At 39.0% G+C, this 20,135-nt stretch overlaps 1 pseudogene; it reads left to right on the top strand.

Annotated features, from left to right (window-relative positions):
• The window catches only part of LOC122639137, a 92,757-nt pseudogene extending 80,406 nt beyond the window's left edge, over positions 1–12,351 (top strand).
• Positions 12,352–20,135: the final 7,784 nt, after the last annotated feature.

Consider the following 20,135-nt stretch of genomic DNA (forward strand, 5'->3'; position numbering starts at 1 on the left):
CAACCCTTGATCATAATTGTCTTCCTTGATGCCAAATATAACTCTCCAAAAATTTAGACTGGCCCGAGCTTGCATTTCGGCTCATTTTTGGCCCATTATTCTTTTACGGCCCGAAAACGATAATTGTTCGCATGATGGCCTAAACGAATGCGTACTTGAATTCCGTCATGTCCATCTAGCATAAATTTTAGCTCTGAACACTGCCATGCAAAAACATTGGGCAACTTTACGTGTAAATTTTGAGATTCAGCTCCCGAGAGCATAAATGACCAAAAAGACCTAAAACCTAAAAAACACAGAAAAATACCCGAGTAGCTCTGTAAAATGTGAGTAAAATGCATGCTTATGACCCTAAGATTTCACACATAAATGTGCTCATCAGTGCATAATTCTATAAGTTCACAAATGGGGGTATACATATGGGCTGCCTATTTATGCAAGTCTGGAAAACATCTTGCTTAATCAGGTAATTTTCATGTGTTGTCATGCACCCTCTCGTAGTCCCTAATTTTCAAAGATTTATAGTCACTTGAACTTCTTTGTTTGGGCTGAAACATGACATGTAGGCAGGGGACCTAGGGGTTTACCTGTCCACAAAGTTTGGGCCCTATCTGACATGCCACAGAAGAACTAGGTGGACCATTAAGATAAGCTTATCCTGACAACTATTCAAGATACCTTTGATCCTCCTTTTGTCATCAATATAGAAAATACTTGTACTTTGGAATGGCCTATAATGTGTGAACTTTGAAATTCAGTAGACATTGAAAACTAATGTTGAGGTCAAGCAGAAGCTTATAGGGACTGAATGGAACAGCAGAAGTCATCTAGACTCAACAGATTGTATCACAAGTAACAATCAAGCAGTAGCTAACCAGAAACAGGGGTTATACCACCTATTGTATTGCATATCTGATTTCTCTCTTTTCTCAGAGTTGATAGAAGGTGTTCCTCTCAGGTCCTTAATGAGTCTGTAGAATTTTTATTGGAAAGCAGAAGTCCTAGTTAGTCTAGGATGCATGTTACAGATGATCTGTTTCCGAATTTTTCTCTATCCAACTTTATTTTGGGTCATTTTACTTTCTCCTGCTAAAAGTATGTCTTACCCCTGATTAGTTTCTGCTATAGGGATAGTCTAGGTTTAATTTCAGTTGGTTTTCTTCTTTCAAAAACTTGTAACAGAACTAATCTCTATCTCTAATCTAAACGTAATACAATAAGCAGCTGCTTTCAGCCTGTGATTTCTTCCAGTTTTCTGATTTATTCTTTAGTATTTTACGCTGTTAGAATTCTGTCTATGTTAGGAACTGATGAACATTGTGTTCTAGAATTTTGGGTTGGGGGGTGTGGTGCCATGGAAAATTACCATTAAACTAAGTAGGCCTCCTGATTGGTGGTTAAAGCCTGATCCCCATGCACTTCAGAGTACCTTGTGGAAAGAAATAGAAGATAGACTTGCGTTCTAAGAGAAGAATACATTGCTGATGGAAGGATTACCCTAGTAAATACCATAGTTCTAACTCTTCTAATCTACTTTGCATCCGTTATTTAGTTGGTGATTGCGGGAGTTAATGTTTGAAGGAAATTCTTATGGCGAGGAGAAGAAGAATTAAAAAGAATTTCACATAATTAATTGAGGTTTTACTTATGGCGAGGGGTGGGAGCCTGGTTTAAATACCTGGGCGTGAGAAATAAAGCACTGGCTGTGACCTTGGTTTTGGCATGACCCTTCCAAGGAGTTGCATCCCATTCGATTTAAGGATAAGTGAAGGTGGATGCAGCTCTGCTGAGTTGCCTTTGCAGGCAACTCGAGGATGATTTTGTGTCACATGGTAGGTCGGTTGGGCTCATATTTTACTGGTAGGTGCGTGCACTCTTACCTGCTCCCGTGTCGATTGTGGGCCCATACGAATCCTGCCATGAGTCAAAATCAAGTGGTCCAAATAAATCATGTGTACAGAGTTTTTATTATTCTTCTACATAATACAATTCTTACCTATTCTTTTGGGGAAAAAAGGTGGGCAAAAGGGGTTTACACTCAATCTTGGTGTTGCAGAGATGAGGATGCTGAGATGGATGTGTGGGAAAACTAGGCAGGATAAAGTATGGAATGACCATGTTAGAGCTGGGTTGGGAGTAGCTCTGATCCAGATCCATGATAAACTTAGAGAAAGTCGTTTGGGGTGGCATGGCCATGTTCAACAGAGGCCTTCGGATGCCCCAGTCCGGAGGAGTGACTTGATTCAGATTGAGGGAATCAAAGGAGCCAGGGCAGGCCTAAGGTTACCATAGCAGAAGTGGTGAAGAAAGACATGCTTAGCTTAGGCCTTATTCCTGGCATGACTTCAAATAGAGCTCAGTGGAGAGCAAAGATCCATGTAGCCGACCTCATTTAGTTGGACTTTGATGTTGTGATGTTGTTATTGTAATAAACTCCAATTTCGAGTCCTGAATATTGGGTAGTTAAGAAGCAGTACGTAGCTAGGAAGGATCGATGCCCTAGAGTTTGTGTCAATGTTGTGTGCCCCTCCCCTTGGCCTTTACTTCTATTTTAATTTTGTCTCTACTAGGATCAATGTAGCCAACCCCGTTAAGTTGGGATAAGGTTGTGTTGTTGTTGTTGTCGTTGTTGTTGTATGATTCCAGGCCATTGAAAAATTTATAGCTATTGTGCAATTCATGGTGGGCCATCCAATTAAGCTAAGGCCTGAAATTTGGAACTTGACCCATTTAATTTGTCCTCTTTCCATTCAATTCTTTGGATTGCCCTACTTGACATGCTTCATTGGCAGAAAATCATACACCAAACAAATTTATCTACCTGTTTCTGAAACTTGATAACATCGGTAGGTGTAGAGGCCTGGAACGTATCATAAAATTCCCATTCCTACGACAAACTATGCAACTCAAATTAATATTGGGACGGCCTGAGTTCCTTCTGCTTGGTCTCATGAAGTTTCTTGCAGTTCATAGACCTAGGCATCGTTCCAACCTGCGAATAGGTTTCCTGAGCAGCTTTCCAAGTTTTTGCTGCAGTGTCCAACAAGAGATATTCCCGAGTAAGTTGGGGTTGCATACTACTGAGAAGGTATGACATAACAAGGGAGCTGGCAGAACCCCACTTCTCTTGGTCAGCACCTTCAGTGGTGGGTTTCACCTTCGTACTAGTGAGGCAACCCAAATACCCGCGGGAGTCGATGGCAAGATAACAGGATCGCGAGCACATCAAATAATTGCTTCCGTCTAAATGAACGAAGCAAATAGGAAAGGTGGGAAAGCCGTCATGAGAACCATGAACTTGCCCATCAGTTCCAGATGTAGCAATAGAAAGATCTGAATTGTTTTCCATTGTTCCAAAAAAAAAAAAAAAAAATCACACAGGTTGTTGGAGGAGAACTAAACCTTCAACCAACACCAAAAAAATCCACAAGGAATGGTGAAAACAATCATTCAAAACATTAGGAAGAAATGTGAGAACAAAAAGAGGGACAAAAAAGGCCCTCAGTGGATTAGGAAATCACCGCCGAGGGTGGCGGAGGTGGTGGAGGTGGTACCGCTGCCCTATCGGTGGCGCTAGAAGGGAGAGAGGCGGTAGAAGGCGGCGGTGCTACGCGATGGTGATGTGGTGGTGGCGGCGATGCTACGAGGAGATCGAGAAAGAGAGAGAAGAGAGGAGAGAGAACCGATTAGGGTTTAGAATCCCTAGGTCGATTCTGCTCTGATACCATGATGACTTTGGGAACTGTGACTTGTGTCTATGAGACACAGCCAATATTTATTTAACAATAAGATATGGGTACAAAGACAATAAAGCCCCTAGGGCAACACAAAATAAACCCTATGGACAATTATACCCTTGAACCCATATTACAATTGAAATCTTTGGTACTTATATTCATGATTAATTTATAAGAATATCAACTAAGTTTGTTATTCACATTTGGGGGCAACTAGTCTCTTTTAGATTTTTTTTTTATTTTAGTTCTTTTTCTCTTTATTGTTTGGTTTCTCTTTGTTTCAATGTGGTGCTCACAACCTTGGTCCTATTCTATTGTACACTATCCCTTATTCTTTTCTTAGAAATATTGATTTTCACTATAAAAAGGACTAAATTTACGATTAAATTCCATTTGGATTAGGTAATGCATACATTGAGATACAATTATATCTCTATTCCTAATTTGGTCCATAAGACATTTGATAATGTCTATGTAATTTCCTTTGCTCATTATTTATACTGGGGGTACTTCTATGAGCATGAGGCTTGATATCATGACAACATGACATAGACTTGGTGTATGTTTGGGATAGCTTCTCAGGCTTCTGCTTTTGGAGGAAAAAAAAAAAAAAGGCAGGTGATGTCGGTTCGGATTAATCACTGACCCCAGCACTAAAAGGAGTAAAAGCCATGAAGCTTTTTTGGGGGGGGGGGGTTATGGGCTTGTAGGCTTATAGGTGGCTTACACGGCAGGAGGCAGTGATTATTCCAAAACCTCTCAGAAGCTGTCCCAATTATACCCTTGGTATTTCAGCTACAAGAGGAAACAATATTTATCATTTCCTTGCATGATATATATGATAATTTTGAGCTGTGTTTTCTTTTTTCTTTTCTTTTTTATATAAATAAAGTTGTGGTAAACCAATTTCAAGCTGCCTTGGGCTGACATCATAGACAATTAGATGCTTATACCGCTTACTATAACTTTTGGTATTGCAGCATCTATCTGATGACGACATAGTAGCATTAGTGTCAGATAAAATCATCCAGCCACAAGTTTGTTGGTCGCTTGGTGATATACAAGTAATTCATAACCTCTAATTTATTTTTTCTCTACCAGTTAATTTTTAAGCTAGCATTTGTTAGAACATAGTTTGTTCATCTCTTGTTGGTTCAATGATTCAGGTTACATGTGGAACTTTTGGTGTTTCCACTGCAACTGTTAAACTTGTTGATTTTGACGGAGTAGAGCATGTAGCAAGTTCAGTTGGATGAAGTGTTCTTGATGCATCTTACAAAGCCATTGGTCACATTGTCAAGGTTTGAATAGAATGATTCTGTTTTATTTTCTCTGGATCTTTTCCATTAAAGTTCAAAGAATGTGATGCAATTCAGTGCTAAGTGAAGTACCTATCACATATTATGTATCCGACCTCCTTATTAAACACTGGCCTTGAGAAACTCTGCTTTGTGAATCTGGGAACTTTGGACATAAAAATATGTATGTTCTACTGTACCCTTATGCTGTGTTGTTTGCTTTCCTGAGAAGATGTATGGGAGGGGAAGGAGAGGGAAAGGTTTCCTTTGCGACACTTTTTGGTTGCGCAAGGGAAGACTTCAACTTCCCTTTCCTAGGTATGTCCCACCTTTTTATTGAGAAATATTTTGGAGGATGGCTTTTGCTTTCCCTTAGACAGACGTTCTGAAATTTTTTGAAACAACTTTTTCTTCCCAATCTTACTGGAGAATTATCAAGACTAAATTCTTGAAAAATATAGATAATGTTTCCCCAAAGAAGTGAGGCAGAACAAGACCAGCAGTGGGTTTTATTTGTTTTTTAGTTTACTTTTGGGATGCTTTCATTTGTCACAACATGAAATGCTTGTATTTTTGTTACAGTTAATATTGTTAATGTTAGGAGCTATATACGGTTTTTTTTATTACTTTACAATTCTAATATATATATATATCTACATATTTTTGGAAGCTTTGATTTACTCTTCAGTATATCCAGTTTAACTGTGCACAGTAAGCTAAAAAATTATTATTTACTGTAGTTCCAGTTTTACTATTTATAGTAACTTTTTGTTTTAAGTCATGGGGGTCCTTGATATGTTCCAGGGAGTTTACTTTCTATTTTATTTCAGAGAGAGTTCAGTCAGGAGTCTCAACCTGAGAGAGAAGCACTGTACATATAAATCACTTTAACTTCTCTCTTTCCATTGTGAGGACTAAACCAAAGTGACTAGAAGCAATGTCTGAACTAAAATTTCAAGTTCAATGAAGAGGCATTCAGTGTAAATAAATGTAAAGAAAGAGGCAACAGATAAATTCTGAATCTCAAATACATTAACAATGCATAACGATCAATGCAGGAAGAGAAACCTATTAAACCACGTGGATTGACCCACTTATGTAGCATAATGGATAGTGCATTTTTCTCGTTTGATAGCAGTACAGACAATCTGAAGAATCCAATACTAAGTTTTAAAACACTTCGTTGCAATGTTTGCTCTCTCTCTCTCTCTCTCTCTCTCTCTCAGGATTTGGTGACGAAGAGGATTATTGGTAGTGGACGTGAGGAGCAAGGCCTTTATCTTCTTGAACCTTGTTTGCCCATAGTTCAGTCCTATGTGTGTGGACGTAATGATAGTAGTTTTGTGGAGTCTGTTATGTTATGGCATCGTCATCTTGCCCATCCATCTATTGTTGTAATGAGGAAACAATTGCCTCACTTATTTTCTTCTATTGCCTCTTCTCATGTTTTTCAATGTGAACCATGTATATTTTCCAAACATTGTCGTTCCTCTTATCCATATCATGGTAATAGAACTGTCCGCTCCTTTCCATATTGAGCATACTGATGTTTGGGGACCTTCCCCTACTACCTCTTTATTTTTCTATCATTACTTTGTTTCCTTTGTTGATGATTTTTCTCGTGCTACTTGGACTATTCTTATGAAGCATAAAAGTGATGTCTGTGATGCATTTAAAAATTTTTATCAGATGATTCTTACTCAGTTTGATACTCGAATCAAAATTGTTCGTTCTGACAAAGGGGGGGAGTACATGTTCAGTGGCCTCCAATCCTTTTTTACTGACAATGGCATTATCCATCAGCTAGCGTGTGTTGACGCACCCCAACAAAATGGGGTAGCTGAGAAGAAAAATCGCCATTTATTGGAGGTCACTCGGAGTCTTCTCTTCGGCATGCATGTTCCTGGTCTGCAGCTCTTCTCACTGCTTCTTTTCTCATCAATCGCATGTCTACCAAACTCCTTGGTTCCAAATCGCCCATAGAAATCTTATCTCCACAGGTTTCTACTTTCTCTGTTCCACCCAAAGTCTTTGGCTGTGTTTATTATGTGCATGTTAACAAACCCCATCGCACCAAGCTTGATCCCAAAGCTCTCAAGTGTCTCTTTCTTGGGTACTTTTCTCCTTCCAAAGGTTACAAGTGCCATCACCCTTCTTCTCACAGGTGCCTTATCTCCAAAGATGTCACCTTCCTTGAGTCTGTTCCTTTTTTTGCCCCTTCTCAGCATTTTCTTCAGGGGGAGAATTGTGGGAGTGAATAGGCTGCTGATTTCCTACCTATCTGTCCCTTTATGCTTGACATTGGAAAGCCCAGGACTGTGGATGTGGATGTGAATACAGAATTAGTTGTTGAAAGTGGTTCTGATAAGGAGAAGTTTTACCACATTAAATACAAAAGAGGTAAAGGCTTGCATAATACAGGAAAGAAGACCTACAAAGAGTCCTCTTTGGATCCAGATCCACATCCTGAGACTCATTCTCCTCAATCAGGTGACATCCCTTCCCCTCCATATGACTTAGACCTTCCTATTACTGTTAGAAAAAGGAAAAGGGCTTGTATTTATCCTATAGCCTAGTTTGTTTCCTATGATGCTCTTTCTCCTACAGATCTTGCCTTTATTACTGCTCTCTCTACTGCTTCTATTCCCAAGAATGTTACTGATGCTATTTCTAATCCAAAGTGGAGACAAGCTATGTCTAAGGAGATGATGGCTCTTGAGAAGAATGGTACTTGGCAATTGGTGGATCTTCCTAGGGGACGTGTTCCAGTTGGATGCAAATGGGTCTACACAATCAAATATAAAGCTGATGGTACTGTTGAGAGATACAAAGCAAGGTTGGTGGCCAAGGGGTACAGTCAAGTCTATGGAATTGACTATCAGGAGACATTTGCTCCTGTGGCTAAGGATAACTCGATAAGAGTCCTATCATTGGCTGCCAATAAAGATTGGCCATTATACCAGTTAGATGTCAAGAATGCCTTCCTTCGTGGTGACTTGGATGAGGAAGTGTACATGCAAATTCCACCAGGTTTCAAAATACCTTGGGAAAGTGTGTCTTCTCAAGAAGGCACTATATGATCTCAAACAATCACCAAAGGCATGGTTTGAGCGCTTCCGACAAGCTATTCTGAAGAATGGGTATTCTCCAGACCACACTCTCTTTACAAAGCGGGGCAATGGTACCATTACTGCTCTTATTGTCTATGTGGATGATATTGTTGTCACTGAAGATGATGCAGCTGAGATAGATAAACTGAATGCCTACGTGGCTCAACAATTTGAAATCAAATATTTGGGCCCCTTGAGGTACTTCTTAGGGATTGAAGTATCAAGGTCCAAGAGTGGAATCAACATATGTCAAAGGAAGTTTGTCCTTGATTTGTTGATGGAGACAGGAATGTTAGGTTGCAAACCAGCAAGTTCCCCTATTGAGCAAAACCACAAGCTAGGAGAAGATTATGGTCCCTCCCTTGTTGATGAGGGAAAGTACCAGCGGTTAATGGGGAAGCTTATTTATCTTTCCATGACATGCCCAGATATTTCCTATGCAGTGGGAGTGGTGAGTCAATTTATGCATGCCCTCAAGAGTAGTCACTTGGATGTTGTATATCGTATTCTCAGATATTTGAAGTCTTCTCCAGGGAAAGGACTGTTGTATACCAAGCATGATCACTTGAGAGTAGAAGGTTTTACTGATGCCGATTGAGCTGGATCCATCACAGACAAGAGATCTATCTCTGGCTATTGTACCTTTGTGGGAGGTAATTTGGTTACATGGAGAAGCCAAAAACATGTTGTAGCTAGATCCAGTGCAGAGGCAGAATTTAGAGTCATGGCTCATAGAGTGTGTGAACTCATATGGTTGAAAGTTGAAACGACTGGTTCATGAACTGCGTTTTGATACTGAAGGCGCTATGAGACTCTACTGTGACAACAAGGCAGCCATCAATATTGCTCACAATCCAGTGCAACATGACAGGACCAAGCATATTTAAGTGGATCAACACTTCATCAAGGAGAAGATAGACTCTGACTGTATTTGTACTCCCTTTTTTAAGACTGGTGATCAACTGGCCGATATCTTCACCAAAGGGCTTACCTCCCTTCAGTTTGGTACCCTTTTATGCAAGCTGGGAATGCATGATATTTATTCTCCAGCTTGAGGGGGAGTGTTAGAGTTATTAGATATTTTGGTCTAAGGATATTTTAGGAACTGGTTAAGTTCTAGCAGTCCTATTATGTATTTTCTTCATTATTTCCTTTTTTACCTTTTACCTCCCTAGGGAGGTGGATGTAATTTATTTATCATTATTAATGAAGTAATATAGCTGTGTGGAGAACACTCTCCAACACAAGTCATTCACAACCGAAATATCTCTCTTCGTTCTCTTCTTCTTCTCTTCCTCACCTCTTTCTCCTTCAACTTCTCCTCCTTCTCTTACTTACATCTCTAACCTAAAACCCAACTCTTTGATTATAAATAAAGTGGGCTGTGGACATTAGGACACAAGCCATTATTCTCTAACACTGCACTCTATTTCGTCATTTATTTATATCAGATAAGAGTTGTCCATCATGTTAATCTGCTTACTCTAAACCTTGACAGATTCAGACTGCTGCTTGAAGCCATATTATAACTTAAAGTTGTCTAGTTCCACAATCTGAGGCCTGTTGGTTTGTACTGTAATGTTAATGGTGGTAATGGCTGATCTTAAACAATTCTAGCTACCAATTCAGCAACGTGGTTCCCTTATCATTTCTGATACAGGTTCCAATTGCCATTCCTTGAAGGAAGTAGCTCCAGGCTGTTATAGTAAACCCATGATTATCTGTCTTCCAGCTCCATCTGTTTGTACTATAATGTCAGTGGTGATGGCTGATCCTAAACAATTCTAGCTACCAATTCAGCAACGTGGTTCCCTTACCATTTCTGATACAGGTTCCAATTGCCATTCCTTGAAGGAAGTAGCTCCAGGCTGTTATAGTAAACCTATGATTATCTGTCTTCTAGCTACCTTTCTACATTTGCCCTTGATTGAGGACAGGTCATATTATTACAAAACAGATGGTCATATGCAAACTGAAACCTGAAATCACATCAGCTGTATGAGTTTCCCGTGTGTCCAGATTTTCCATAAACCTGGGAATATTTAACCTTCCACAATGTGCTCTTTAGGCTTCACCATGTTAATAGGAAAACAGGTATCTAGAGTGTAATTGCTGGGGATGAGCATTTTGTTCCCAAAGTGCTCACGATAAGGCTCCAAATCTTTCTGCTAGATTAACCCGCAAACAGTTGGTCATTAATATTCTTGTCTCCACTAAGAAGTGAAGCACATAGGAGAGACTCTACTGGTTTTCTGAGTGAATTACTCCCTTAGCTTCTCTGATGCTTTCCTTTTGGTCTATGTCTGTTTGTTCACTTTGTATCTAAAAATCTGAGCATGCATAAGTGTTTTACATGGTGACGTACATTATTGTGGTGTATATTTTTGGGAATATTTTAAAAAAACAAATCTTTTTAAATATTTAAAAATTAGCCTAGGAGAAGTGATGAGGAAAGACATCCGTAGTTTAGGCCCTGTATCATGTATGACCTCGAATAGAGCTTACTGGAGGGCAAGGTCCATGGAGCCGACCCCATTTATTTGGGATAAGGCTGAGTTGTTTGTTTATTGTTTATATTTTTGGGAATATTTAAATATTTTAACAATTGAGGGTGGACCTTGGTGCAACGGTAAAGTTGCTCCATTGTGACCAAGTGGACACGGGTTCGAGTCTCTGGAAATAGCCTCTCCGCGAAGTGGGGGTAAGCCTGCGTACATTATGGCCCTCCCCAGACCCCACAGTGGCAGGAGCCTCGTGCACTGGGTACACCCTTTATTAAATATTTTTACAAGAAAATTTCCATATCTTCCTCTGTTCAATCTGTCTTTCATATTGGAAACCTTGGTAATTTCTCCTTCTTAATCTGTTTTGACATTGAATAATAAACCATTGGATCTACTTGTGCTGGGTGGTTTTTGAGTAATGTTGTTTTGTGACCAAGTGGTCATGGATTCGAGTCTGGAACTTAGTAAGTTCGGGAACGGCAATTGAACGGGAACGGATACGTACGGCAGTTAAACGGATTAGACGGTAATAATACTTTTCAAAAATCCGGCTTCATAAAATGCATACGGTAATAATACGGTACGCGTTTAATACGGATATAATACGGCATAGACGGCAATAATACTTTAAAAAAAACGGACATATATTCATTATATAACATGCATTCACCACCTAATAAACAAAATAATATCATGATTTTATTAACTAAAATAAACACAATAATATAATATGCTATATAACATCTCTAAGATTATCATTTAACATACCAAAATATCAATAATCTACAAGAAATGAATGTAGATTGTCTGAAAATGACATGAGCAAGTTGAAAGACCAGAGAAACAAGAGGAGAGTACAAGACTTAAGTGCCGCTTTGTTGAACGGAGATGGCGAGGATGATTGGAGATGGAGGGCGGCTACTTTTGCCTGCTACGGTTGGATGTTCAACGCAAATCGAAAGGGACGAAAGGGAAAGTGAAATCGTTTCCCTAAATTCTAATCTTTTGGATAATTTTTTTTTTATAAAAAAAAACGTATAATACGTGTATTATTCGAGTATAATACGTGCTTGCTTAAAAAACGCGTTTTTTTATAAAAATACGGGAAAATACGGGGACGGGAGTATTATACGTTTAAAAATACGGGAACGCGTATAATACGCGTATGATACGCGACTTTACTAACTAAGGTCTGGAAACAGCATTTCTGCAAAAGCAGGGGTAAGGCTGCGTACATTATAACCCTCCCCAGACCCCGCAGTGGCGGGAGCCTCGTGCACTGGATACGCCCCTTATACTTGATTATTTTACTTTTACTGAACAGCTAAATAATTTTTTTCTTCCTTTTCTTTTTCACTTGTTTCCAGCTGCCAGTAACGATTTGTGAATACTCCATAAAGCCAGTAACAACAGGTATTGATGCAGTAGCCTCCACGAGAGTTGTAATACAAGAGCAGAAAAGGCAAATATCTACTCAAGCAACTGATGGAGTAAACTCTCCTACTACTTTCAGGTAAGCCAGCTCATGAAATTTCACTTGTGAATATTTTCTTCTTTACAATCTCAACTTCCTTTTTCCTGTCTTGCCAGTGAAACTAGTGAAGGAGTGGATATTATTGTCTCTAGTGTCCTTGCATATGTGAGTGCAATTAACAAGATGATTGGTTTCAAGAATAGAACCGCATCACAAGTGTTTCCTTGAGGAGGCTGTTCTTCTATGGCCTCGTGTTTCCCTTTATGGTGGTTTATAACATGGCTCCATATTGTCAATAAGTAGCGCATCTTGCTTGGATGCATTTTGATATCATGGCACTATCACAAGGTAATGTATTGGAGATTGAATTGTATTAGTTCTTGCTGCATAGGTTCCTGTCAAGTTGGTGAACTGCATCACATTCCCCCCCTCCCCCCCAATTCCTTCACTTGATTTAGTTTTCTGGTGGAAGAAACATCAGAGGGGATTCTTTAAGTTGATAATTTAACTTCGCATTTAATTTTATTTGATATGAACTTGCTTCTCTGGATGAGATGACTGGATCAGTAGAAAATAAAATAAGTTGATTCTTTTGCTAGAAACTTATCTTAATTAATAGAAAGGAGATAAAGGGGGGAGGGGGGTGTACAGGGGCTAATAGGCAGAGAAACAGCTAACTAACGAAATAGAATGCACAAAATATACCCAACCTAATACAAATAACAAAGTTACCCATTGATTTCTTGGGATCTAGGCGGCTGTCGCCTAAGCATCGTATTTAACACCATGGACTGAGGCAGAGCCGCAGAATGGCTGTTGAATATCCTGTCACTACTAGCTTCCCAAAGGGGCCAAATAACACTTGCCCTTGAAGTTTCTGAATTAAACAATCTCCAAGAAAAGATAAAAAACAAAGCACAGTTTTCTGTTTTTCTTTTTCCAGTGAAAATAGAAACTGCCATTAACTTAAAAAGGTTACCACATTAGAGTAAGAGAGTGAACAATAGTGCTTGTGTGTACATGCTCTAGTAATTAGAGAATGTGCCAAAACAATGTTGTCCTTGGGCTGTTTAACAGAATGTACATCAGTAAAATGTCCAGATAGAGTAATGATATCAAATAAAAACTGGAATAACTCCCATGGCCGTAGCTTACTGTCCCCTCCACTGAGAAATTGGATCACTGACTCTGCAACTGCCGATACTTCTATACACTTCTCTCCCACACCACGTGCCCAACAAAGTCCCAGTCGAACAGCTCTTGCCTCTGCCTTAAGCTACAACAACAACAACTCAGCCTTATCCTAACTAAATGGGGTCGGTTACATGGATCCTTTCAAAACAAAATAGGGAAAACTGAGGTCTTCACAAAAGGAAAGGAAAGTAAGAGGAATGAAGAATAAACATGAAAGAAATGAGATAAGAAAAGTGAGAAATGAAAAATGAAAAATGAAAGTAAGAGGAAAGAGGATAGCCCAGGAAATCAGAAAAATCTTAGCTACATGGTGTCGACGTGGATCATTGCCCTCCAATAGGCTCTATCTGAGGTCATACTCGGCACAAGACCTAGACTATGCATGTCTCTGCCTTGAGCTAACCTGTTAAATTATATTTAAAATGAGCAGATAGTAAGTAACCATTCAAGAAAATGCATGAAGCCTATCCTACTTCTTTCATGAAATCAATCTGAAATTGAAATTGAAATCATACCAAAGAGAGCCTTCTAAGACTAGGTTTGTTCTTGTATGAACTTTTCTGTTTTCTCTTTAAATAAATTTGATTACTCAAAAAAAAATCCTGCATTTTTTTCTGCCCATCTCTAACCAAATTAAGCTTGAGAACATCAGAAAATAATCCAGTAAGTTTCAATATTGGTCTAGGTCAGGATAATACAATGCATATTCATCATTCACCTCCCCATTGATCAATTGGGATGGTAGGATGAAACAACATGCACAATCGTGAGCGACAGACAAAATTGTATAAGGCCACAGAATTATGTTTGACACACAAAAATGTATATGTAGTAACTAGAAGTAAGAAATAAAACGAAGCACATGCACAAACGACAAGAGATTGACATGGTTTGGCAATATCGCCTATGTTTATAGAGTGAGCTAGATACAATCTTAACTAAGAACTAGAGAAAAATAATACAACCTTTACGATTGATTCCAAGCTCCCTTGCACACCCTTTACCCTCTTGGATCCTCATTTAGTCCTTGTACACATGTTGTATTCATATGTACTAGGGCTGCAAGTTTGGCCCTGTCAGTCGGAACCCGCCCTGAGCCCGAACAGGGCCTAGGCTAAAGATTTTTGGCCCTGAGGGCGGGTTAGGGCCAGAAATTCCTGGCCCTAAGTCTAGGTCGGGCCGGGTCAGGGTTGAGACCTTAGGCTCAGCCCGACCCTGATTTTTTATCCTGATTTTAACCCTAATTTTGACCCTCATCTTGGCCCTGATCTTGACCCTAATTTTGACCTTGATTATATACAATGATAATATAATATTATATTAATAGGAAAACTATTAATGTAACAACGAACAACTAACAACTAACAACTAACAAGGGTCTGTTATTTATCAAAACATAACATGAGACCAAGTCACCAACTAGTGTTCTTATTCTTATTCCATTATTTTGATTTTTTTTTTTAAATAAAATAGTTCATAAATTTGACCTCAAGTACAATATATATATTATATAATCAGGGTTGGAAAGGATTAATGTGTAAATTCATTAAACAAATAAAAGGCTGAGAGGTATTGGTGGTCTGAGGGGGACACAAGAAAAAATTACCTCTAAGTAAGGACTTTTGAGGAATCAACTTCAGTTATCAGAACTAGCTGCTCTTCAGGGTTGGGGAGTAAAATAATGTATAACTGGTATATACAATTTTTGTACCTTATTTGTTTATTGTGTTAGTAATCTAGAATGTGCTCTATGGTTCACTGAAGCATCATTTCTGGGTTGTACTCCGTGAAGAAAATTCTTTATTTATCAAAAAATAGAAGTTATGATACATGTGATCAAGGAATATAATTATTTAAAATGGAGCCTAAGTGCCTAACCATTGTACCAAGGAAAAAAAAAAACATAATAAAATAACCAGATTAATGTGATCCGTCCCTTTATTGTGTTGCTATATAAACATTCATCTATATTAATTTGTTTATTGCAGTAGAAGCCGAGTAAGGGGCATGAACTGTGGGTTTGACTAATGGAGGATGTCAATACAGGTTTATTACATGTAACATTTCACATGTTGGTAAGTTAAACCATTTTTATGCTAGGGTCAGGGTCAGGGCAAGGGCCAATAGGCCAAGCCCAACCCAATCAGTGCCAATCAGGGCGGGCTTGGGCTGGGCTTGACCTGTCAGGGTCAGGGTTAGGGTCAGGGCAGGCCTGGGCCCAGCTAAGGGGACTCAGGGTTGGGCTAGGGTTTTAAAAAGCCCGACCCAATCCGACCCTGTTGCAGCCCTAATATGTACACATGTTATTATACACATTGTATCCCTCATCATGGATGAATTAATCAAAAACATCCAAGACGAGGTACCGTGGTGTATACTCTTTGCCGATGATATCACTTTGGCGAATGAGACTAAAGCAGGGATTAACGCTAAGTTAAAATTGTGGAGATCGACTTTGGAAACAAGAGGCTTTAAGATTAGTAGATCAAAGATGGAGTATATGATGTATAACTTTAGTCACACTATGATGGATGATAAAATGGTGAAATTGAAGAGAGAGGGATACCACTACGTGACTATTTCAGATATCTGGGATCTATTATACACAAAGAAGGTGACATAGATGATGATGTTTCACAAAGAATTAAAGTAGGATCGATGAAGTGGAGAGGTGCAACCGGAGTACTATATGACCGACGCATTCATTTAAAGCTTAAAGGAAAGTTCTATAGGACTATTGTCCGGCCTGCTATGATATATGGGGGGCGAATGTTGGGCGGTCAGAAGTGTCATATAAGCGAAGTTGTGTTGCAGAGATGAGGATGTTAAGATGAATGTACGGCAAAACTAGGAATAATAAAGTGAGGAACGAAGGTATTAGAGCTTATGTTGGAGTTAACCCAATCAGCAACAAGCTTCGAGAATGTTGTCTGAGGTGGTTTGGCCATATAAAACGGAAGCCTGGGGATGCCCCCTAATAAGGAAAAGGGATCTGATACTGATTGAATGAACTAAAAGAACTAGGGGCAGGCCTAAAATGACTATAGGTGAGGTTGTGAAGAATGACATGCTTAATATGGGTCTTGTGCCAAGTATGACCTCAGATAGAGCCTATTGGGGGGCAAGGATCCACGTTATCAACGCTATCTAGGTGAGATTTTCCTGATTTCCTGAGATATCCTCTTTCCTCGTACTCATTTTCCATTATCCATTACTTACTTTCCGTATCTCATTTCTCTTACTTTCATTTCCCTTTACGAGGATTTTTTTTAAGGAAGAGGAAGGATCCATGTAGCCGACTCCATGTAATTGGGATAAGACTGAGTTGTTGTTGTTGTGGATTCTCACCAATCATCCCCATATATAATAATGCTCGTTTTATTGAAATTTGATCAATGAAATAGGTGAAAAGCCTTTTAAAACATGAACCACCTATTGCTTGCCTGGTGGCCATTTGTGAACCTGCCAATATTCACTAACCATGGTGAACATCATCAGGACCCAAATATAATAAGTATCTCTAAAAGAAAAACCTAATTAACGGCCTATTCTACAAATCCTTTTCATCACACTTGTTAACTTTCTAAGTTGAATTGCCGAGCACGATTGGGTTTTTCTGCATGACCTTTCAATGATTTAGCAATTAGCATGTGAGTTAATGTTGAATTTCATTTTGAATTCATTGAGTCTCGGTGCGAATTAAAAAAAAAAAGAAAAAATTTCTGGAAAACTGGTTGTGAACTGATATGAATGGTTACATCACAGTTACTAAGGTCGTGTAGTACTTGGTTTTATTTAGGGTTAAATACATATGCCTCCTAAAATCGTCCCAATATTCCGCATGCCCTCTAAAATTCTGATAATTTCACATGCACCCTTTGAAAATTCCATGGGCACCCTTCATTTTTCAAATTAATTCATTTAAGACCATATCGTTAATATCAGGTGATAGACGTTAAAAAAAAAATTTATTGATCAAACTACCCTTTATTCTACCTGTAATTTGAAAAGACCTTTTTGCCCAACCCTCATATTCCCCCAATCATATTCTTCTTTTACAAATGTATATACCCAATACCATTAGCACTACCACTATTAACACCATCATCGCCGTGCAGCCCCATCCCACACCATCCTCTTCCCCGTGCGATCCCTAAGCTTCCCAAATCCTGCAACTCTTCTCTCACAGGGTACCCTCCTTGCCGTAGGGCTTTGAGAAAGAAAGGGATCTTTTTACTCCATCTCTCAAATGCCTAACCCTCCTCTTCTCGTGCCCCTCTCCCTGCCCTCTAATCCTTTTCCCTCGGTATTGTCTCGCTCCCTTACCGATAAGAAATGGTTAGGGGGGCCATTCCGTGATTGGTAGAAGACGTTTTCTGCAATCACCATTTACCCCTTCGAATAAAAAGGAGAAGAAGCGCAAGAACATTGTCTTACTAAAGAAATTGAAAATTTGAAATTATCAGTTTTAAGCCTTTATAGAACTTACAGGCACCGGTTCCACTACAGGGGAAGCAAGGCTGCGTGTTCTCCCGCTTTGCCTGCAAGCAAGGTATACAAGAATGAAGGAAAAGAGGAAGAGGTAGGATGGTCACAGAATTAGACTTTGAACTTAAAACCCTTTTTAGTTAAAGAAGCAGAAGACGAAAGTAGGGAGAGAGAATGGAGAGTACCGTGTTCTGATCGAGATCCACAGCTCTTAATTCTTATACATGGATACGAAGTGAGTGACATTTGATGTAAGTCGGATTTGTTGCAGGAAGAACCAGAGAACTTGTGGGGACAAGAGATAAATGGAGAGTGAAGGCATGGAACCGAAGGTGCAAAAGACATTTTTTCCCCCAACGCCTTTTGTTGATGTTGCAGAGGCACGGAAATGGTGTTGTGTTTTTGTTACCGACGGGAAGGATGGTTGTAGGGTTTTCCAGGAAGATGGGGAAATGTAGATTTGGGGAAGATGAGGGCATTTTGGTCTTTCCTCCTTCTTCCTTTGTGCAAAAATGAAAGAGAATGGGTATATCTACTTGTAAGGGTACTTTGGTAAATATGCCCTAACGAGGGTATAATTAGCACCTGATATAATGATGTGAATTTAAATAAGATTAATTTGAAAAGTAAGGAGTGCCTGTGGAATTTTCAAGGAATGCGTGTAGAATTGTCAACGTGCAGAATATTTGGATGATTTTGGGGGTGCATGTGTATTTAATCTTTTATTTTAGTATTCTCTCTTTTATGTTGACTATATGTGTCCCATGTGGAACATACCATTCTCTGTGCCGCTAGATTTTCCTAATTTCACGAGTATAAGAAATCCTCTCTCTCTCTCTCTCTATTGGCAAATAAATAAATCATTTTCCACCTATGTGCAAATTAATGAAGATATACAACAATCAAATATAAACAAAATAATAACACAAGAAAACAAATCAAACTAATCGCAAAAAACAAAAACATTAATTTTAACATTGATACCCCTTATCAAGATGAAAAGGAAAAACACAGATCCTCATTCAAGTAAAAGACTTCTATTATGATAAATAATGAGATTACAAGATTATCTATTGCCAGTACTTGAGGCTATTAAATATTAGTAATAATAATCCTTTTTGAATAACAGAATAACTCACCCACCAAACAAGGTGATTCACAAGAATATCATACTCTCATCTCAGAACATGTCATGACAAATATAAGAAAAGTCACAGAACCTTCATTTCTTTCTTTGGCAGAGAGAGTGTTATCTTGAAGCAATTCAATATGAGGAACATAAAAGAGAGTGTACCCAAAAAACCTAAGATTTTTTTATTCATAATAGAAACCCTAGTTTTTATTTTTTGGGAGGGGTGGGGGAAGTTTGGTTGTATGGCGCTTGCGCCTAGATGCAGGAAAGATGAAATGACCGTCCCAATAAAATTCCACCCTTGTTGGATGCCCTGCCCATGCTCTCATTGACCCTCACGTGCTGCACAGCTTGGGCAGCAATCCCCTTCCCTTTTTTTTTGTCTTTTCTTCATTTTCACACATTGAAAAAAGCCAAAGATAGAAAAGAAATTACACATCTCTTCTCACCTTCTTCTTCCTTTTTTTATTTTTCAGGGTGATAAAAAGCCAATTTATTGAGAATATCATGTCAAGCTCGTAATTGACATGGTATAAAACTCCATCAACCTCGAAGTGGAATTAGGCCATACTGTCATACATGACAGAGAGAGTGCCTTCCTAGCTAGGGAACCAACTAACATGTTGATCTCCCTAGAAACATACTGGAATTTACAAGAAACAAAGTAATACGCTAAGTGCAATATATTCCCAATGACAGGCTACACATATAAAGGAATATTTAAATAGGTTCCACTGATGTATATGATACACATAAATATTACCTACCAATAGGGAAGCAACATATGGCCATGATAACTCACAAATTGCAATATACACTAAGTTGCCCTGTTATATATATAGGGACTTTTCTTTTGCCTCGTCAGTGTCACACCATATCGAGCTTTCCCTTTACTAGGATTTTCCCTTTAGGACTCTCAACGATCCCACAAGGATTCAACTTCCTTTCCTAGGATATCTGCCAATATTGGTCTCCCAACACTAACTCGTGGATTGCCTCTCAAATCCATCCTATAAATACAAGGGTAAGCACCGGGTAAGGTAAGGGATCGATCAATCTTTCACTCTCTTGCGCAAATTGCTCTACTAATTCATGTTGTTGCTTGAAGAACTGACTTAAGCATCGGAGAGTCCCCCTCGAGTTTGCTTGATTCTCTCTTATGCCCTTTGTTCTTGTAGAATAGCTCATCCAAGTTAGT

The sequence above is a fragment of the Telopea speciosissima genome, chromosome 9 (genome assembly GCF_018873765.1).
Source record: "Telopea speciosissima isolate NSW1024214 ecotype Mountain lineage chromosome 9, Tspe_v1, whole genome shotgun sequence".
NCBI lineage: Eukaryota > Viridiplantae > Streptophyta > Magnoliopsida > Proteales > Proteaceae > Telopea > Telopea speciosissima.